At 43.6% G+C, this 22,594-nt stretch overlaps 1 long non-coding RNA gene across 1 annotated transcript in view; it reads left to right on the forward strand.

Moving 5' to 3' along the window:
• Positions 1-21,509, forward strand: part of LOC121149890 — a 73,636-nt gene extending 52,127 nt beyond the window's left edge. The window contains exon 4 of the long non-coding RNA XR_005882872.1: positions 21,371-21,509. This is a non-coding gene — a long non-coding RNA (uncharacterized LOC121149890). The remainder of the gene's footprint in view (positions 1-21,370) is intronic.
• The last annotated feature ends 1,085 nt before the right edge of the window (positions 21,510-22,594 follow it).

Below are 22,594 nucleotides of genomic sequence, written 5' to 3' on the forward strand. Positions count from 1 at the left end.
CACCCAACCAGGCAGAGCATCAATTCTGCATCAGCAGGCTCTGGCCATATCGTGGCAACTACTGGATAGAGGATCTTCCAATACTAGCCATATGCAATCTAAGCACTCCAAATGAGGCTGGCTGGTTTTAATTGAGATGTGTCACAACACTAAACCATGAAAGTCTCCCTCTTCTACAGGCTTGCTCTCTCTAGTTGTCAGTCATCAGTGGCCAACCCTGGCCTGACAATGTTGGGTGGAAAATCCCCAAAAGTAGCAATGTGTAAACTTTAAGTTGTGTGCTGTTCTAAGTAGTGCGATGTCTTGCGATGTCTTGCTGTGTCATACCCAAGATTCGAATGACCTCCTTTGTCCAGTGTATCCACACTGTAAACATTACCTGCCTGTTAGTTACCGAGTAGCCAAATCAGCAGATGTGACTGTCTCAATCTTATGATGCTTGTGTTTGACCTTCAAAGAGTGCCTTATGCTTTGTTATAAAACTTAGGTCTTTCACCTCACTTCATCTCATCAGGTAGGCTTTGCATTGCCTCACATAGTAAGAAGTTTGAGTGCAGGGGCTGGCACTGTGGTAGCATAGTAGGTTAAGCCTCTTTGGTGTGGGGGGGTCAGCATCCATAAGGGTGGGTACCAGTTCATGTCCAATCTGCCTCAGTTCCTATCCAGCCCCTGCTTATGATGTGGGAAAGCAACAGAAAATGGCTCAATGCCCATGCCCGCTTGGGAGACCCAGAAGAAATTCTTAGCCCCTGGCTTTAGACCGGCCAAATTCTAGCTGCTATGACCATTTGTAGAGTGAACTGAAGGATGGAAGATCTCTCTCCATGTCTCTCCTTCTCTACAAATCTGCCTTTCAAATAAAATAAGTGAATCTTAAAAAAAATCTGAGTGTAGTACAGTAACAGATTCTGAGAGAGAAAAAGAGAGACTGCATTCATGAACTTTTAGTTCAGTATATTGTTACAACTCTTCTGTTTTATTGATAGTTTTTGTTTATCTTTTACTCTTTATAAATTAAACTTCCTCATAGGCGTGTTATGTATAGGGAAAAGTTATATATAAAGTGTTGGTACAATGCAAGGTTTCAGGGATTCATAGTGCATCTTGGAACATATTCTCAGGCAGAGTAACTATATACATGGAATTCAAAGTCTTAGTCTGAGAAAAAGCACCCTATGTAGACACCAATTCATGTCCCATCTGCTTCACTTCCTATCAAGCCCTTGCTTACGGTGTGGGAAAGCAACAGAAGATGGCTCAAGTCCTTGAGCCTCTGTAGCCACTTCGTTGTCTCAATTTTGACATTAATTACATGTTGATGTGATAGCATTTTGGATAGATTGAGTTAAATAAAATACATTATTTGAGTTAATTTCTTTTTAGTTTAAAAATGTAGCTACTGGAAAACTTTAAATTAAATGTATATCTACTGAAAGCTACTCAAAGGAAAAAAGTAATTGTGTTGACTTTTTTATTCCTGCTCTAGATCCCTGAAGGAGTTAGGGAAGAAAAGATCTTGAGACCAGCATTGTGGCATGGTGGGTTAGGCTATCTACAGCCATGGCCTATCGGGAGTACCAGCTTCAGTCCCCCCACCTGCTCCAGCTTCTGGTCCAGCTCCCTGCTAATGTGCCTGGGAAAGCAACAGAAGACGGTCCAAGTGCTTGGGCCGTGCCACCCATGTGGGAGACCCGGTTGACATTCTTGGCTCCTGGGTGTGGTCTGGCCTAGCTTTGGCCATTGTGATTACCGGGAAATAAACCAGTGGATGGAAGAGCTCTCTCTTTTTCCCTTTTCCTGTACCTCTGTCTTTTAGTAAATGGTCTTTAAAAAAATAAAACATGAGGGTTTTTTTCTTCTTAAAATTTATGTGAAAGACAGAGTTACAGAGAGAAGGAGAGACACCATACACCACACACACACACACACACACACACACACACACACACACACACAGAGCAGAGAAAGAAAAAGAGATCTAACAATTGGTTCACTCCCTGGAAGGTCACAACAGCCAGGGTTGATTGGTCCAAGCAGGAGCCAGGGACACTTTTCAAGTCTCCACGGTGGGTGCAGGAGCCCAGGGACTTGGGGCATAAACAGCTGTCTTCTCCGGTACATTAGCAGGAAGCTGGATTGGGAAATGGAGTATCTGGGACTGGCACCAGTGCCCACATGGGACGCTGGGATTGCAAGCAGTAGCTTAACCTGCTGCTTCATGACACCTGCCCCAGATCTTGTTCTGCAGCATTGTAGAGCTAGGGAGGCCATTAAGAATGATTGGGTTGGTCTCTCTCAAACCAGAAGCCCTAGGATCCTCTGAGATTCCACAGATGCAGAGAAATCCTCAGGCACTCATTTGAAAAGCAATGCTAGATTCCAGCAGTTATTATTATTATTGTAGATTAGGATATCAGGATTCAGGAAAAATACCTCAAGGCCCCCCACCTAGCTAATGGAGATATGGAAGGCTGGTTTCAGAAAATGGAATTAAAAGATAAATTAGTGTTGATATTAAAAGATGTTTTGAACTCCAGTCCAGTTCTTAGTGTACATTTTTCCATGGCTGGAAACCATGTGACTGGAACCCAGGTCCCTCCCATAGACTCATCTCTAATAGATTATGGAAATGTTTTCTGTAATAGGAAAAAAAAATTCCACTCTTCTATTGCTGAAAACATGTCAGCATACGGAAAATGTCAATGTGGAAAAGTGGTAGTGTCCAAATGAAGCTCATTTCTTTTTGTGCAAATGCAATGACATTTCCATGTTTTCCCCATGACCTCAAATACCCTTAAGGTCTTCCTTTAGGATTTACGTCCACCTGTCTGCCACTCTGGATAGCTGTTATTCTGACATTTACCTCTATGGACCCAAATGTGAGCTGAGGGGATTTTACTCCCTTTGTACATCCACCACCCCTTTTTTTCTTAAAAAAAGATTTATTTTATGTATTTGAAAGGCAAAGTTACAGAGAGGGAGAGAGTTAGACAAAGGTCTCCCATCCACTGGTTCACCCCCCAAATGGACGCTCTGATGAGGCCAGGAGCCAGGAGCTTCCTTTGGTCTCTCCCCTGTGTGGGTGGGGAGTCAGGGACCTGAACCATTCTCCCCTACTTTCCAGGGCCTCTTTGAGACCTGGATGAGAAGTGGAGTAGCTGGGACTCAAACCAGTGCCCATAGGGGATGCTGGCACTGCAGGCCACTTAATCCACTAGACTTCAATACCAGCCTCGGATTCCCATCCCCTACTTTCTTTTTTTCAAGTCAGCTTCACTGTTTACTGCCAGCTTTTCCCTCAGTGCTGGGGTTGGTAAAACCAGCATCCCTGAGCCACCATGTCTACGACCTCCCTGCATGTGACTTAGTCAGTGTGAGAGCTGCCACCCACAGCTCCCTCTGGTAGACTCCTTCAGAGTTTCCTTCTGTAGTGGCACTGCATTTGCTTAGAGAACAAGACATTCCTGGAGTGTTCTTAGTCCTTGCCCAGACTTCCTGGAGGACTGTGTCTCTTCTACCCCTTTCTCTGGCTTGGTGAATCATTGCAGAGGAGACTGCTGGCTGTATGCATTGTATTTCCTTGGTAAGGGAAATCTAGCCTTGCACTCAAGTTCTTGGTCCTTGTACAGACCCGGAACTTGGCTTTAAGGATTGAATATAGAGATTCTCCACTTCTCTAACTTTGTCCGCCCTGCATGCTGTAGGATTACTAAATCTGCTAGAACTGTCCGCAGTTGAAGATATTTCTACATCATCTACCAGCACTTTCATTCTCTACCTACTATTGAAAGAAAATGGAGATCTTTGGGTCCTTGGGATTACTCTGCAGAGGAAAGATAATGTGAGATGAAGGTGTAACCCTCTCGGTGTGTACCTGTTAAGAAGGAATACATGTGTGTTTACCATTGTTATTGTTCACCAGCAGAAAAAACTAAATGACTACAGCTTCATAAATATTTTCTTCCTTTAGAAAAATTATCTAATTTATTAACATGTTCCACATGAACTACTATGTAACTCATCTATTCAGAGATCACCATCACTGATAAACGGGGGAAGTTACCACTTTTGACACTGGCATTCCCTATGAGAGTACCAATTAAAACCGGTGCATGGGTCCAATGCAATAGCCTAGTGGCTTAAGTCCTCATCTTGCTTGTGTTGGGATCCCATATGGGTGCCAGTTCCTATTCTGGCTGTTTCATTTCACTTCCAGCTCCTTGCTTGTGGCCTGGGAAACCAGTCAAGGATGGCCCAAAGCCTTGGGACCCTGCACCTGTGTGGGAGACCCAGAGGAAGCTCCTGGCTCCTTTCAGATTGGCTCAACTCCAGCTGTTGCAACCACTTGGGAAGTAAGCCAGTGGAAGATCTTTCTTTCTCCTTCTCCTTCTCTCTGTAAATCTGCCTTTCCAATAAAAAAAAAAAAGAATCTTTAAAAAAAAGAGAGAAAACAAAAACAAACAAACAAACAAACAAAAAACCCACCAGATCTAAATTGCTTTACTTCCAAACCAACATCCTACTGCTGACTCTGGGAAGGCAATGGATGATGGCTTAGATGCTTTGGCCTCTGTCACTTACATGGGAAACCTGAATAGAATTCCTGGCTCCTGGCTGTCCAGCCTGGCTGGTGCCGATATTTGAGAAGTAAACCAGTAGATGGAAGTTTGACCTCTGTCTCTTATTCCTCACCCCTTATCTCGGATATTTTTTATCTGCTTTTCAAATGAAATACATGTATATATAAATGTTTTTAAAAATCATTTATTCAGCAACCCTTACAGAAGTAACCAAGATTTATTGGGTGCAGAGTGTCTTTGAGTATCTTTGCATGGACTAACTCCTGTAGTTCTCCCTGCATTACCATGAAAGGATATGATCACCTCTGTTTACGGGAAAGGAAATGAGTCACATGACTGACAAGATAAGAAACTTGGGACTCAAGTCCAAGCTATGTGCCCCTGGAGTCTAGGTACTTAAACATGAGGCTATTGCAGCTCCATTTTCCCCATAAGACATGAATAAAGGCCTTGGAAGAGAACTTGCCCCCTTGATTTGTGCAGGGCATAAGGAAGTGAGTTAAAGCTTAACAAGCAGAAAACATAGATGCCTCTAGAATTGGAGGAAGACTAGGACATTGTAGGAAGAATCGGGGTATGACCTTGACTGTTGAAACACTAGCTTTGCAAAGTAAAAGGGGGAGTAGGCTAGCTTGAAACCACCTGGAAATGAGGGCATCAGAGAAGTGAGAAATCCCGGTCCTGGGAGCACATCCATCCTGAGGTTGAATGTGCCCTCAATGCTTGCCTCTGGTCACTGAGAAACTCAGGGAGGACTTGTACCCTGGAGAAGTTAACTCCACCTTTCTTTGTGGGCAATCACAGTGTCACTCAAAAAAGTAGGCCTACAGGGCGGGTGCCTCCCCATGCCTTTCAGTTGAGAATCTGGCTTTTCAGGTATAAGATAATAATCTTGCTTCCTATTCTGTTTCAACCCTGAATTATTGCCAGCAAAAAAAACGGTAGACTTCCAAGGTCAGTCACAACTAAATCACTACTTGGGGCCCTGCTTTGTAGGGCCACCAGTTGTCACTGTGCAAGTATAATTACTAACCTTGAAGAAATGAAGCCTACCGTATTTTCTCACGCTCTGCCTCTGGTGTCCTAGATGCCATCTCTCCTTGTCTTCTTCTTTTGTCCCAGCCCTGTAAAGTTGAGTTTTCCTCCCTTGTGGATCTTGGGGGAGAACTCAGCAGAGGTTCCTGGCTCCTGGCTTCTAATTGGCTGAGCTCCAGCCATTGCTATCATTTGGGGAGTGAAGCAATAGGTGAAAGATCTCTCTTTCTTTTTGTGTAACTGCCTTTCAAGTAGATATATTCCATTGTCTCTTACGTAGGAGCCTCTTGTCTTTTTCCAGCATCCATGAAATTGTAACAAGCTAATTTATTAATTTGGAATCAGGGTAATATCTCAGCTTAGTGAGATTACAATTCTGTTAGAGCCACTGCTTTTTGGAAGAGTAATGAAAAAGTCTCATGGGTTGGGTTAGGGGTTGGGATTCAGTACTAAGTATGGGATTGAGTTCAGATTGGGTTTGGAGGTTCATGGATCAAGATCAGGTGGCTCTTTGATTCCGACAGCTGAGGCTGGGGGAGGGAGGAACACACCGTGAGCCAGGAAGCAGGCAGGCACAGGGAGCATGTGTGGTCCATGTAAGCATCTCTTTGGTGAAAACCACCTCAAAGCCTCCCACTAGGCCCAGACACTGTGTTCAATAGGCTCCATCCTTAACCCTCCCATGTTGTTACGACTCCATTTTGTGTTTACCTCATAACTTGGAGGTTTTGAATGAGTTTGAGAGCCAAATTCTACTCAAACCCTAACAGGTCCCAAAACAAGAGTAATCAGAAATGACGTAGAACACCATGGAGCTCCCTTGTCCACTCCTGACTCCTCTGCCCTCTTTCAGACAGCGTTCCCCAGTCAGCTCCTGCATTTAACTCTGCCTCAGAGTATTTTAAAAACATTCCAAGATTAAATAAAATATTTTATTGGGATGTCAGACATACAGAAGAGAGGCAGAAAGATCTTCTGTCTGCTCTGCTGACTCACTCCTCAAGTGGCCATAATGGCTGGAGCTGAGTCAATCAGAAGCCAGGAGCTTCTTCTGGATCTTCCATATGGGTACAAGGTCCCAACGCTTTGGGCCATCCTCAACTGCCTTCCCAGGTCGCAAGAAGGGAGTTGGATGGGAAATGGCCAGGACATGAACCGGCACCCATATGGGAGCCCTAGTGGCTAAGTCCTGGCTTAGTGGCAAGGACTTAGCCACTAGGCCACCACATTGGGCTGTAAAGGAGGAGCATGGGGTGTGGGGATGAGAAGTTGAGAAGTCAGGGGGTCTTGAACTTTGACGACAGGTGTATGTTAAGTACAAGATCTAAGCTTGTAATTACTTTTCTTCACTACTTCCATTCTCTAAGGACTGACCTTAGGCTCAATAATTGGGAAGCAATGGGTTCAAATTAAACATGTGAATGACTCTCTTCTCAGGACCAAATTTTAAAATACAAAAGGGCTGGCCTCAAGTCCCTCGGCAGTCAATGGCTCAGGAATCACCAACTTCTCCGTAGCAGAATGGGGAGAGAGAAGAATGGAGCAAGGCTATTAGTTTTGTTGAGTCAGGAGAGGAACCATAACTGAAGTCTCATGGGATTGCTGTTCAGTGATCTGGAAACATTTTGGCAGCAGCTTTCATGAGCGAGAGGCCAACAAGGGCAGAGTACCAACGGCGCAGCTGCCATCCCTCTCTCCAGGCAGCTGGTCCAAAGCTGCTGCCCCTGCAGGCCATTGGTGATCTGGTTGCCATGGCAGCAGTTACCACCTGAAGCGCAGACTCCAAATGGAAACACACACCTCTGAATCCCATTCATTTTTTTCCTCTTTGGTGTTTCAAAACAGTGTTTTAAAGTAAACTGCTTAAGACCAGAGGCTTCCTTCAGCATATGGTAACACAATGCCCTTGCCTTTTTTTTTTTCCATTCCTTTCTACATACGTGAAACCATTATTTTAAATGACTTGAAGTTTGTATGGAATTTTTCCAAAAGGGGCTGTATGCAGCTCTGGTCAAATAAGCAGGTGCGTATTATCATGTTACAAATATTGAAATGTGTCTTAACTGTTAGATACTTGCAAAGGCTGATTGTTTTCTGTCCTTCAAACCAAAGACATTAAAATGTCACAAGTCTTTCTCCCTCAATCATGAGCAAATTTTCAGTAACTTTTTTTTTTTTTGGTTAACTACTTTGTTTAAACAGCTCCAAATCAGTAAGAGGGAAACAGCTTGAAAGGACTAGGAACTGGAAAAAAATTGTTATCTGGTACTTGTGTAAATGGGCAGATGTACAAGTAAGAGATAATAATTGTAATAATCACTGGTTATTGAAGACATACTCAGTTGTAGGTATTTTGCTGAATAATTTTATAAAAGTTTCATTTCATCATCATATGATCTTTATTAGATAGGCATTAAATCTGCATTTTACACATGTAGATTTGGAAGATGGCATCTCTGCTAGAGTAATGTAAAAGGGCTTGTATGAGACAAGGTTTGTATTTGCCAAGTTTGCCATCAGTGTCCTAGATTTGAGTTCACTTTCTCTAGTCACAAGGCACTCTCCAGGGTTCATCCTCTGTTCTTTTTCTTAGCTACAGATAGGCCACACGTTTGTTTTTTTGGAATTTGTTGTGATTGGAACCAGGTTTGGCTCCCGAAGTTGTGCAGATGTTTCACTCCCAAAGTCTCCTTCTGCGACTGACGCTGAGAATGAGAAATTAGTCCTGTGACGGTGTCTGAAGGCAGGCGTCTGGAGACCGATTGGATTAGATCACGTTGCTAGGGTGGGGTCCCATGATCAGATCACGGTGGCTTTATAAGGAGAAACCACATGGATGAGTGAGTTCCCTGTCTCTCTTCTTGGCTCTCACTCCATCTGCACATGCTCCCCCATGGATAGCATCCACCCTTACCACGTGCCAGACTAACTGGGTATGTGATCCTGACTGGGAACCTCCAAAACTGTGAGCTGAAACGAATGTTCCTCCTTCCCAAATAACTCTTCTTAGATATTTGTTGCAGTGACAGAAAGTTGACTAATGTAGAACTTAATACATCAGGAGTTTATTCATTGTGCACCAAACAGGGCTGCAGGGACAAGGGTCATTTGCAAAATCTCAAGATGGTGCTGGGCTGAGTCTTCAAATCCTTATTAAATCTTTTTTTTGGGGGGGGGTGTTGCTTTATTGAGATGCAATTCTCATACTCAACAATTCAGTGTTTTTTTTTTTAGATTTTTCATAGATATGTATAACCATCATAGATATGTAATCATCGTAGATATGTGTAACCATCACCACCATTGATCATTGACATTTTGTCACTTTAAAAAAAATGCACAGCTGGCTTTGTGACATATTGGACTAAGCCACGGCTTTGAACCAGCATCCCATATCAGACTGCTGGTTCAAGTCCCAGCTGCTCCACTTCCAATCCAACTGCTTGTTAACGTGGCTGGGAAAGCAGCAGAAGATGGTCCCAATGCTTGGGTTCCTACCACCCACCTGGGAAACCTGGAAGGTGTTTCTGGCTCCTGGCTTCTGCCTGTTGTGGCCATTTAGGGAGTGAACTTGTGGATAAGAAATCTCCTGCTCTCTTTCTCTGTCACATTGCTTTTCAAGCAAACAATAAACAAATAAGTATTAAAAAAAAAACTTTTCTTAAAGATCGTACCTTTTACTCCTCACTCCCCTGCTGGCTCATCTGTCTCCAACTGGAAATAAGCGCCAGCCCACTCTCTGACTTCACAGATTTGCCTCGGCTGGGAATTCCGTATAAATGGAATTCATCATATGTGGTTATTTGTACCTGGCTTCTTTCAGCTAGTAGAGCATTTTTAAGGTTCATGTGCGATACAGAATATATCAGTACTTGTATCTTTTTATGGTAAAAGTGATGAATGTATCACATTTTGTACTAGTTTTCACAGATGTATTTTCATTTTTCTTGAGTGTGTACTTAGCAATAGAATTTCTGGGTTATGTGATAACTCTATTTTTTAAGAAAACCGTTCATCTGTTTTTTCCCACGATGGCTGCTCCGTTTTAGCTTCCCCTCGAGGGGTGGTTTCTCACTGTGATTTTCCGACATTTCTCTGCTGACTATAGATGTTGAGGTTCTCTCAAGGGCTTATCGGCCATTCCCATGTTTTCTTTTTTTTTTTTTCCCTTTGTATATTTATTTATTTATTTATTTTTATTTATTGTTGCTTACATTGTATTATGTAGTACAGTTTTATAGGCGCTGGGGATTCCCCCCACCCCTCCCATACCCCTCCCCCCATGGTGGATTCCTCCACCTTGTTGCATAACCATAGTTCAAGTTCAGTTGAGATTCATTGCTTGCAAACACATGCCTAGCATAAAGTTCAGCGTCTTATTGTCCAGATAAGTTCAGTGGCCTCTTGAGGAGACCTTCTATGGTCTGAAGATAGGTCTAACAGAGTAAAGATCCGGTCAGTTAAAAGCCCCAACAAAACCTCAGTATCAATATACAACATTATGGAATTAAATTAATTGACATAGTATTGGGTAAACAATATGTTAAAAATAATGCAAGTTCCATTCTTCGAAACATCTGGGTTGAGACAGTATCAATGACAGGTTCAAAAAATAACAAACAACCAAACAAAAAATTACAGGTTAAATCAAGGCAAGCATGTGGTATCTAATCTTTTGGGATTCACTCATTTCCCTTAGCATTATAGTTTCCAGTTGTGCCCATTTAGCCACAAAGAACTGCATTTTGTTTTTTTTAATAGCTGAGTAGTATTCCATGGAGTAGATGAACCAAAGCTTTCTTATCCAATCTTCTGCTGATGGGCATTTCGGTTGCTTCCATGTTTTTCTTAAAGAAATGTTTGTTCAAGTCCTTTGCCCATTTGCTAGGTCGTTTGTTTTTTGCTGATTTGTCAATGCTTTCTCCCTCTTGTAGGTCTTCTTTCTACTCCATTGCTTGTTCCCTTAGATGTACAGAAGATTTTACTTTTGATATAATTCAAAGTAATTCTTTTTCTTTCTTTCTTTTCTTCCTCCGTTTTTTTTTTTTTTTCTTGTTGGTTTTGGCATGAAGACATTGCCAAATTCAGTCCCATGAAGCTTTCCTGCTGCATTTTCTTTTAAGAGTTCTTGAGCCATTTTTTGGTTACTTTATTTATGTGACATGAGGTAAGCATTCTGTTTCATTATTTTGCATATGGATATCCTATTATCCCAATATCTTCGTTGTTTTTCTCATTATTTCACATTAATGATTTTGACATACCTGCTGAAAAAATTTGACCTTAAGTATATGTTGAACTCTTTTGAACTCTCAATATTATCCCATTATTTTTGCATGACTTGAAAATATTAATTTCATTTTTATTTGAAAGGCAGAGTTACAGAGTGGAGTGACACACAGAGAGATCTTCCATTTGCTGAATCACTCCCCACGTAGCTGCAATGCCTGAAATTGGGTCTCCCACATGAGTACAGGAGCCCAAGACACCAAAGGGCATGAGGGCTATCTTTTGCTGCTTTCTCAGATTACTAGTAGGGAACTGAATTGGAAGTGGAACAACCATGACTCAAACCAGAATCCATATAGGTTGCTGGCACCACGGGAGGATTAGCCTAATATATCACAGTGCTAACTCCCATGCAAGTCTGTCTTTTTGCTGGTACCACACTGTTTTGATTAACATTGCTTTGTAATAAGTTTTTATAGATTTAAAAAAGATTTACTTTCTGAGGGTCTGGTGCAATGGCTCATTGGCTTAGTACTTCACTTGCACGTGCTGGGATTCCATATGTGTGCCAGTTAGTGTCCAGGTTACTCCACTTTCCACCTAGCTCCCTGCTTGAGGCCTGGAAAAACAGTAGAGGATTCCCCAAAGCCTTGGGACCCTGTATCTATAGGAAGACCTGGAAGAGGCTCTTGGCTCTTGGTTTCGGCTCAGCTCAGCTCTGGTTATTTTGGTTACCTTGGCAATGAGCCAGCAGATGGAAGATCTTTTTCTCTGTTATCTCCTTGTCTCTGTAAATCTGCCTTTCCAATAAAAAGAAATATAAATAAATAAATCTTTGAAAAAATGATTTACTTCCTGAAAATGACACACACACACACGTACACATCCACTGCTTCATTCTCCTTAGGACCACAACAGCTGAGGTTGGGCCAGGTTGAAGCTAGGAACCAGAAATTCCATCCAGGCCTTTATGAGGCTGGCAGGAGCCCAGACATGGAGTCATCAGTTGCTACTTCCCAGGTGTATCAACAAGGAGTTGGATTGGAAGTATAGGATCCAGGACTCTAACCAACATTTTAAAAGGGAATGTAGGCATCCCAAGCAGTAGCTTAACCTGTTGCACCACAGCACTCACCTTGGTTTTTATGAAATTGTTATTTATTTGGAAAGCAGAGAAAGGCAATGAGCTCCCATATACCGGTTCATTCCCCAAATGTCTTTAAATAAGTTGAGACAGGGTTGAAGCCAAGAGCCAGGAAGTTAATACAGCTCTCTCAAGTAAATAGCAGGGACCCACCCACTTAAGTCGTCAAAGATGCCTTTCTTAAGGCTGCGTTAGCAGGACACTAGAATTAGGAGCCAGAAAGGGTATGGGACCCAGGTACGCTGAAGTGGGATGTGGGAATCTCAACTGCTTGAATAAACTCCTGTAACATAAGCTTATAAAGCTCATAAATGAACACGTGAATCTCCCGATTTTTATTTTTTAATAATTGTTTTGACAAGTCTGTCCAAAGTCTCTCACAATATGAGTTTGATATATTATTTTTAATTTTTTATCATTTAAATTTATTTTAAAGTGTTTGTTACACAGATGATGGGATTACAGACCCATTAAGGTCTCTTGGGTGGAATGGGGAGAGATGAGGACAGAAGGCGACTGAGGGAGAAGACCCTTGCTCTCCCTTCGATGACTGTGGGGTTGAGGAGGAGGGGGTGATGTCACACTGCTCCTTGCTGTCCTCTGACCAGAGCACAGAGATGGTCACCTCATTTCATCCCAGGGACCCTGATGGGGAGAAGAATGACCTGAGGGTGTCACTTGCGTAGTTTTTGATTACTGTGAGATAGTGTTGGCTTTGTTGCACCAGGTGTGAGATATCGTGTCCTGCACTTACTGTCTGTCCATGTTTTGGTGTGTCCATGAGCCTTAGAAGCTTGGTGGAGAATTTGGTCTGTAGTGTTATTCAACTTGCTCTTTCCTTTTTATTTTTGGTGAGGCATTCAAGTAATACTGTTGAGTCAGAGAGGCTGTCTGTCCTGCCTTTTGGGTACATCCCACTATATTTTTTCTTATACAGAATCAGCAACAGAGATGACCCAGACCTATAACATGTGCTCTAAGACCAGATTCCATGTGGTGTGAGGTTGGTGATCAAGTAGAGTAAACCCACTGGTAAGACTCCTAAGAAACCCTACTGAGTTGGGCCCCAGATCTGGCTCTTGTGTATGCTAGTGTATACTGGCCCAGCTGGGCCCCATACCCAGCCTCGCATGTGCTGGAGGGATGGTAATCTGGTCAGGTTGACCCCCAGGAACCTCAAACAGGCCTGTGCCCAAACTCAGGCTTTCTTTTACTGGTGGGTGCTGCAGCCCAGCCCAGGAGACCCCTGAGGCTCCCCTTCCAGGCCTGCCTTCTGACCTGGCTCTCACATTCACCCAAGGTGCTGAGCCTAACCTGGCCTGGCCCATCCCCACATCTGGCTCTTACTTGAACCAAAGAAGTGTTGCTCTAATGTTTTCTTTTTTTCTCTCAGTGCCATGGTCACTGGTCCCACTTGGCCAACAGAGCTCTTTGCTAGGGTCACAAGGTTTCAGCTGGATTTTCTTTTTTCTAATTTTTTATTTTATTTTATTTTATTTTTGTTTTTTTTTAAAGATTTATTTTTATTATTTTTTCATTGGAAAGGCAGATATACAGAGAGGAGAGACAGAGAGGAAGATCTTCCGTCCGATGATTCACTCCCCAAGTGAGCGCAACTGCCGATACTATGCCGATCCGAAGCCAGGAGCCTCTTCCGGGTCTCCCATGCGGGTGCAGGTTCCCAAAGCCTTGGGTCGTCCTCGTCTGCTTTCCTGGGCCACAAGCAGGGAGCTGGAAGGGAAGCGGGGCTGCCGGGATAGAACCAGCAGCCCATCCCGGCAGCCCATATGGGATCCCGGGAGTGCAAGGCGAGGACCTTAACCACTGCGCCGGGCCCTAATTTTTTATTTTTGATGATTTTTTTTTAATGATCTTTACATAGTTTATTAGGGCACAAAGAATCAAGGGCTAGAGGAAAATGGATAAGAACATTGTTTGAACATTCTCTTTTTTTCCTTTCTGTGTCTGGGGTACAGAGGGAGATAAAGGCAGAAGCCACACCCAGCCTCCCAACCATCCCAGTGTCCCCGGTGTGGGGCATGCTCTGAGGGCACTGCTCAAGTGGTTTTGATAGCTCAACATTTCTGAATTACTCTCAGTTTTGTCACTCCAAGCACGATGAAATCACTCCAGAATCTACTGATTGACAGTCTACCTTAGAGTCTCCGTTTGCCTAGATTTTCACTGCTAACTCTTGGTTGGGATAGTTGATCAATTTGTTTTGTCCTCCATTCTCTGTTATGATACCAGGTGTCCTCTGCAGGTTCTAAAGTACCATTGTATCCTCCATGTGCAACTGGCTATGCTGTCCACTGTTTTGTCTAGGCCACTGAGGAGGTCCAGCTCTGACACAAACACTCCATGGTTGGACCATGGACCCTGCAATTTTCTCCATGGTTGGAGTTCTGAGTCCAGTGGTTCAGTTGGGGGATCTCCAAAGAAATTTCATCTGAATTGATCCCAGACCAGATTCTTGTGTGTGCTTGCCAATACAGGGTCTGGCATAGTCTGTCGCCCTAAATCAGCTTACTTGCACACTGGTGGTTGCAATTGCTGGGCCGGTTCTGTCTCCAGCCCTGTCCTCTACGCAAACCATTGGGTACTGCAATCCAGCTTGGTCCTGCCCACTACACAGTTGACCAGTGGGAGCTACAGCCTAGTTGTAGTGACTCACAATAACCCCCACCAGGCTTGCCTCCTGCCCTGGTTCCCATGCTTGCCTATATGTACAGCAGACTGGCCCAGTCTGTCCCACATCCCATTCAACTCTTATGCATGTCAATGGGCATTGAAGCCTAGTTCAATCCAACCAGCCCCACTATCAATTCTACACATGTGCTGGTGGGTGCCACTCTGTCAAGCCATGCCTGCCCCAGTTCTGGTTTTCATGCTCACCAGCTGGAGTGACAACTCAAAAGGGAGGTGCCCACTGATTCCCTATTGGGCCCACTCCCATTCCTGAATCTTGCACTCTCCAGGTGGTTCTGCAGTTTAATTTGACAGAATTAACTTCCACCCCATGCCAGTGTCTGCCAGCTGGTGCTGTGGCCAAGTCCAACCAACCCACACTCACTCTGGCTTATGCATGCGCCAGTAACAACAGTCAACCCAGCCTGGCTTTCCCTTAATCCAGCTCATATGAGGCCAACAAGTGTTGCCCCGCCCAGGCTGGTCTGCCCTTAACCCCAGCTTTCATGCTCAGCAGTGGGAGTAGTGGTCTAGCAGGGGAGTCCCCCAATAGTCCCCCTACCTATGTTCACTCCCTACCCTCAAGTCTCACATGTGCTGGTTGAGTGCTGCGGCCCATTCTGACATGGTCCCCCCAACCTCGGCATTTGCCAATGAATGCTGTAGCCTGGCCCAGCCCAGCGCAGCCCCCAGTTCCAGCTCACTCTGGTGGGAGCTGCAGACTAGCCTGGTCCAGCCCAGTGCAGCCCCCAGTTCCAGCTCACTCTGGTGCGAGCTACAGCCTAGCCTGGCCCATCTCAGGCAGCCTGCAGTCCTGGCCCTAATGTAAACTGGCTGGTATTCTGTGGCTCCTGATTCCAGCTGTTTTAACTCACTTTCATGTGTTACAGTCACTCTAACATCATGGCACCTGAGCCTAGGTCACCTGTCTGGATTACTCGTCCCTTCAGCCCTTCAGGGTACTTGGTGTTCTTGCATCCATCATTTGGAATGTCTGCAAGCTGTTGAGGCTGTTCAGAAGTGCACCAGCTGTAGCCCGTGTTTTGGAGCACTTGGGGATAACAGGTTTCACTTTATTTCTCTCTACCTCTCAAAAATAGAAAAAAGTCCTGGAAAAATATCCAAAGAAAAGGAGGAAAACTGATCCACCTATGCTGTGTCCCAAGCCTTGTTTCCGCTTGTGGAGCCCGCCTCTTCCTCAGGCCTTGTTTCTGCCCATGGAGCCTGCCGTTTTCCCAGGCCGTGTTGCAGCCTGTGGAGCGTGCCATTTTCCCAGGCCGTGTTTCTGCTGATGGAGCCACCATTTTCCCAGGCCCTGCTTCCTCCCATGGAGCCCATCACTTCCTCAGACCTTGTTTCTGCCTGTGGAGCCTGGCTTTTCCTCAGAGGTGGGTTTAAATCCCTGCCTCCAACTCTCCTTAGCCTTGCTTTTACTTTGCTTTCCTGTCATATTCTCAGCTGTAACTCATCCTAATACAAAAGCAAAGAGTATTTTTTGTATATTCATATCATCTATGAAGCTGTATGGATCTTTCAGTAATAGAAAAGTAGGCAAGTAGGAGACTTCACTTCCTTCCCCTAAAAATACAACTGTTTTTTAAAAAACAGGAAACTGATCCAGGAGGTTTCTCACTGGCTTACTTTTCTTCCTGTGCATAAATAATTTTTGGTTAAGCAAGCAAATAAAAAGATTCTTCTGCTTGATTTTCAGAGATAATTGGACCTGATCTTTTTTTTTCTCTCTTTACTTTATATCTGAGAGAATTCAGGAGAGCTGAGATCATTAGGATCTGCTAGTGAGCCCTGATATTTAGAATAACTTTAAAATTAAACAAAATCCCCAAACAATGAAAGGGTTTATTTAATAAAGAAGGCTTATTAAATATTCAAATATTCACTTACTTGGTGGGTAACAAGAAGATAACCATTGGGTAAGCATTTAGAAGCACACCCTATCTGATTTTAGTGCTATCACTAATCGCTGTCCTATCTGAGTAGAATTAATCATGCATGTTTCATTCTGAGGGTTTCTCTGCTTCAGAGTTCAGTCCTGAAATTGCCCACATATCTTCAGAAATAAAAAGCCAAGAACATAAAAAGTTTAAGGGTATCCAACTTTTCTGTTTGACTGCAGAGATGTTTTGTGAAAGTAGAGACATAGATGAAGAGAATGGACAGAAAGGGCACCTGTACCTGCTGCTTGCACTCTAGTTACCTGAAACAGCTGCAGATTGGTTGGAACCAAAGCTGGTAACCAGGAGCTCGAATCTCAGCTCCCACATGAGTGATGACGTTAGACACCCTTGAAAATGGAGCCAGGCGTTATTTAATCTCCTTTGAGTAGCTTATCAGATTTGGCTTAATGTTCTCAGAGCTATTTAGTGGTGTTGGATAATGCAGATTTCCTTCCCCTTTACAAAGATTTACTTATCACTGTTTTCTGAAAGGCAGATTTACAGAGATGGCTGCAACGGCCCAAGCTGAGCCAATCCGAAGCCAGGAACCAGGAGCTTCCTCCAGGTCTCCCACATGGGTATAGGGGTCTAAGGACCTACGCCATCTTCTGCTGCTTTTCCAGTCCACAAGCAGGGAGCTGGATCAGACATGCAGCAGCTAGGACTAGGACCAGTGCCCATATGGGATGCAGGTGAGTGATAGGCCTGTGGAGCCTCTGCACCGTCCCCTTCCTTTCTTTCAGAGGGTGAATGAGACATTTGTATATAATGCTTTTGAAAAATCAATCCATAAGATTAATGCCTGACCTAGCAGTTAAGACGCTGCATTAAGGCTTCTGTGTTCCTCAGGTTGAAGCTGGTGAAGGAGAGGTGGAAGAAGTACATTCCCATGGGCAAAGCTGGAGAGCACCCTGCAGGAGAAACAGGTGGAGCTGTGTGAAGACAGCAATTACACCCGAGGCCACCCGGATCTACTTTAGGTGGGGCCCTTAGGGTGCCAAGTCAGTACTATTTTCCTTGTGGGGCCAGTGCAATGCACTGGGCTATGAGTTTGCTCCCAGCTTAGCACAATCACAGCTCACTGTTGTCCCTCCAGTCCCACAGCCTTTGTCACACTGTACAAAATGGGGCCTGATGTGGTACTAATGGAGGTTTAAATCCACTGGCTGTTAGGTCTAGGGGCTATCTGGACCTATTTTTGGTGGAACCTGTAGGGACAACAGTGAGCAATTTTATTTACATTTATTAGTTTGATTTGTTCATTTCAAATCTGCAAAGTTGCCTTTATTGACTACTTATATAACATTTAAGTATAATATACATTGTAGAATGAGTGCATCTGGCTAATTATCATGTATTACCTTGCATAGTTATGCTTTTCAGGTGAATGTATTTTGCATCTACTCTGGGCAATTTTTCAAAAACAAAATAAGTTGTTGTCTATATTACCATTCTCCAATGGTTGTAACGAGCAGGACTGGACCAGGCCAAACTAGGAGCCAGGGTTTTCTTTTCAGTCCCCACATGGGTGGCAGAGCCTGAGGCACTTGGGTGACCCGCTTTTCCCAGGTCTTTCAGGAAGCTGCAGCAGAAGAGAAGCAGCCAGGATGTGAATTGGCACCCACTGGGGATGCCAGTAGGTGGTGGCTTTTACCTACCATGCCAGAGTGCTGGTCCATGCATCTATTTCTATCAACTTGTATCTATCAGTTGATTCCTGTTTCTTTCATACTACAGTAATTCTATGGTGTCTTTAGATACTATAATTCCTGGTTTCGAAATCAGTTGTCCTCTTTTTTGTATGATATTTTTGAACAATCTATTATAGATACTTTGCATTTCTTCCAAGTTTTAGAATGAGTCTAGAAGTTGATGGGTGCTGTGGTTACCGGAGAAGGGCTGGCTTTGAGTCAGATCCCACACATCACTGGGGCCTCAGCTGGATCCAAAAGGGGCAGCAGAGATTGGGCTTGTCACCAGGGCAGCAAAGTCCTGATGGAAATAGGTTCACCTGTTGACCGACACAAGCCTCACCTAATAAGGACCGGAGCAGGATCCGCTGGGGCCTCGGTATTAGGAGGGGTTTACAAACTTCATGAGCCCTCTCTCACACGCCTTTCCCGCCCCCCCAGCTCCCCTCTGTCACTTTCTCCATTGTGTGGGAGAAAGGTGAGGCAGAGTTCCCTGAATAAAGGCCTCTTTACATTTTTTCTTTCTATCCTCGGCTGCTGTGTTTCTTCACTGGAGGTTGACGAATTTAACAGAAGTTTCTTTAAAATAACCACAAGTATTTTGATTGGAATCATTTTGAAGATGTGGACCAATATGGGAGACAATTGGTATTGATAATATTGGATTATTGTTCCCAATAAATGTATTTTACTGCTTTTTTTGTTTTGGGACTCAGAAGATCATAACCCCCCAGTGTGACCCCTTGGCTCACTGAGTATTTTGAATTGCAGTGAACTTGAATAACTGCAGAACTAGAACAATCACCCTGATCCTTTACCTTCTCCCTGAAACAAATTATAACAAAATGCTCCCAGGGACTGGCATTAGGGCACAACAGACTAGGCCACCATTTTGTGATGCCAGCAGGCGGTGTCACAGTGCTGGATCTAGTCACAGCTGCTCTGCTTCCCATCCAGGCCCTGCTGACGCACCTGAGAAAGCAGTACAAACAGTGGATGATGATGGCAGAAGCGCTTGTGTCCTGGCCACCCATGCAGGAGATCTAGATGGAATTCCGGGCTCCACACTCCTGACTGCAGGCTGGCATCGGCCGAGGAGCAAACCAGCACATGATCACTTTCTCAGTCTCTCCCTTATTCTCCATCACTCTGCTTTTAAAACAAATAAGTAATTAAACCTTTTTTTTTTAAGTTCAGCTTGGCTCTTCTGGAAGAAGGTCAGAAGGCCCTCATTCTAGAGGAATCCTTTCCTAAACTCTGGGAGCACGGATAATCTGAAAGGGAGCCTGGGGAAATCCCTTCTCAGTTTATCGCCTTAAAGGCAGGGCTTGTGGTTCTCCACTCACAGTTCTGCATAACTGCTTAACATTTACACAGTTTCCTGAGATCAATCTTTCTAGCTTTCACATAGGAGTGCGAACATGTGGCATTTGTCTTTTTAAGCCTGGCTCGATTTGCTTAATGTTCACAAGTTGCATGCTGCTATAAAAGAGGATTTCATTTTCTTGGGGCTGCATAAATTCTGGTGTGCAGATTGACTCATTTTCCTCATCCAGTCGTTGATGGACGCCTCGATTGATGCCGTATCTTGCTTATGGTGAATAATGCTGCAGTAAGCATGGAGGGCACCTGTTTGTTTGATGCATTGATTTTACTTCTTTTAGACATGTACCCAGTAGGTGGAAGGCTGGATCACGCAGTGGTGTTAATTTTAGCCTCTTGCGCAGTCTGCCTGCTGTTTTCCGTAATGGCTGGACTCATTTACATTCTCAGCAATAGTGTGTAAATGCTCCCCTTTCACCACATCTTCAGGAACATTCCTTTTTTAAAAAACAATCGTGATGATGGCCTATCTTAATGGGATGAGTTGATATCTCATTTTTATTTTGATTTGCATTTCTCTGAAACACTAATGATATTGGACATCTTTATATATATACATATATATATTTACTGTTTATATATCTTCTTTTGAGAAATGTCCATTTAGATCATTTATCCATTATAAAATCTAATTTTTGTTGATTTTAAAAAATTCTTTGTGCATTCTAGATATTAATCTTGTCCAGTGTGCAAATCTTTTCTCCCTCAAGTTATCGCTTCCTTCTGTGAATTTTTTTCTTCTGCTGTACAGAACTGCTTAATTTAATATAGTTCAATTTGTCATTGATGCTTTTGGAGTCTTATCCAAAATATTCTTGTCTATACTGGAGTCTTTTCCATGTTTTCCCCCCAGGATTTACATAGTTTTTCAATTGGATCTTCGATCAGTTTGGATTGATTTTGTTCATAGTGAGATATGTTCATTATATGAATACCTAGCTTTCTCAGCCTCATTTTCTAAAGAGGCTATTCTTTCTCTGATGTGTGGTTTTTGGCATCTTTGCTGAAAATCAATTTGCTGTAGATTCATGAATTCAGAAAGTGGTGGTGAGGATACAGTAAGGTTATATACTGGACACCTCAGTACCAGCAAATGGAAGGGATAACTGAAGGCAGGGATTCTAGAACCATTCCCCCACAGATGTCAAGGGGTGTGGACTGTATCCGGAAACCTCCACTTCAATGCAATTCTGGCAAATGAATTATCACAGGGTGAGAATTATCTTCCAATAAATCTTGCTAAATTAGGACATCAAAATCAACTGTCTTTACACATTTGAGGCCAATATTTATCTCATTTTTAAAATGACTTCCCTATATCACAAGCACATAAGTATTTCTGATGTCTGTCATGACTCCTTTTAATTTTGCTTCATTTTAAAATATGCTATTTGTTTATTTGAGATGCAGAAAGGCATGATGAAAGAGACACATAGACACACATAAAGATTGCCCATCCATTGGCTCACTTCCCAAATGCTCACAAAACTTGGAGATAAAAATTCATTCTGGATCTCCCACATTCGTGGCAAGAAACTAGTCTCTTAAGTCCTCGCCACCGCCTGGGAAGGAAGCTGGAATCAAGGGTGGAGGTGAATGCTGAACCTAGGAATCTAACTACTAGGCCAAGTGCTCACTGTGTGTGTTGTCTTCTTTTTGATAAAGGCTTATGTCCCTCGGACTCCACAATGCCACCACTCATGAATCTGAGATTCTCCATGACCCAGTCAAGCTGCCCGGGCTCTGCTTCACTACCAATACTAACTTCCTGCTGAAAGCTGTGTCTAAGGGTAAGCGACCCCAAAACTGCATCCCAGCCACACATGGGCTCCCACAGAGTAATCCCATCTCTGCTCAGGCTTCTCTCTCTGCATTTGTTAAGAATACAACACTACACCTTTTCTATTTTCCCTCCCCCTTCAGGGTTGAGCTGCACTGTCAATCTTAACTTGTCCATCAGAATTGGTTGTCAAGCACCCAGGGGTCCGCATCACTCAGTAATCTGAGTCCTGGTCTGACTCAGGACTTACAGTTTCAACTTCCTGTGGTTTGTACACTACAATCAATGGATACTTTCACCACTTGCAATCCCTGGAAGACTCAGACCGACTCATATTTATGTCCTGTTTCATAAGTTGACCATTTCCTCTTGTCACCCTTCAGATAGAGGATTAAGACAGAAGTGCCAACACACCAAAAATTACTACTTTTCCTAAGTATTTTGGGGTATTTTGAGCATCTGGGACTTACCCAACTAAATGATTAATGGAAAACAGTTTTAAGATCTACTGAGTGTAATTATTATAAGGATTTTTATTTATGCAAGATAAAGCAATCCTCCAATCATACCAATGCAGTTGTCACCACCATGTGGGGCGGATGAGTAATACTTATACTAAAACTTTGAATCACTTTATGAGAAAGCACGTTACCAGGCAACAGAGAACAATGATTTTTTTTAATGTTAAAATTTTTGTGGGTGTGGCGGGATAACTTAGTAACTAAATTTTACCTTGCGTGCAGTGGGATCCCATACGGACGCTGGTTTGTGTCCCAGCTGCTCCACTTCTCATCCAGCTCCCTGCCTGTGGCCTGAGAAAGCAGTCAAGGACGGCCCAAAGCTTTGGGACCCTGCACCCATGTGGGAGACCCAGAAGAAGCTCCTAGCTCCTGGCTTTGTATTGGCTCAGCTCTGGCCATTGTGGACACTTGGGAAGTGAACCAGCAGATAGAAGATCTTTGTCTCTGCATATCTGCCTTTCCAATATATATAAAAAAATCTTTTAAAAATTTTCGTCTAATTTTTTAATATTGTTTACATAGTTGAGAGGAATGGCCGTCCCGGTCAGGGTGGGGAGGGTCAGGTATGGAGGAAGGGGGTGGTGGGAC

Source organism: Ochotona curzoniae, unplaced genomic scaffold (genome assembly GCF_017591425.1).
Source record: "Ochotona curzoniae isolate NIBS_2020 unplaced genomic scaffold, NIBS_Ocur_1.0 scaffold_4812, whole genome shotgun sequence".
In the NCBI taxonomy this organism is placed as follows: Eukaryota; Metazoa; Chordata; class Mammalia; order Lagomorpha; family Ochotonidae; genus Ochotona; species Ochotona curzoniae.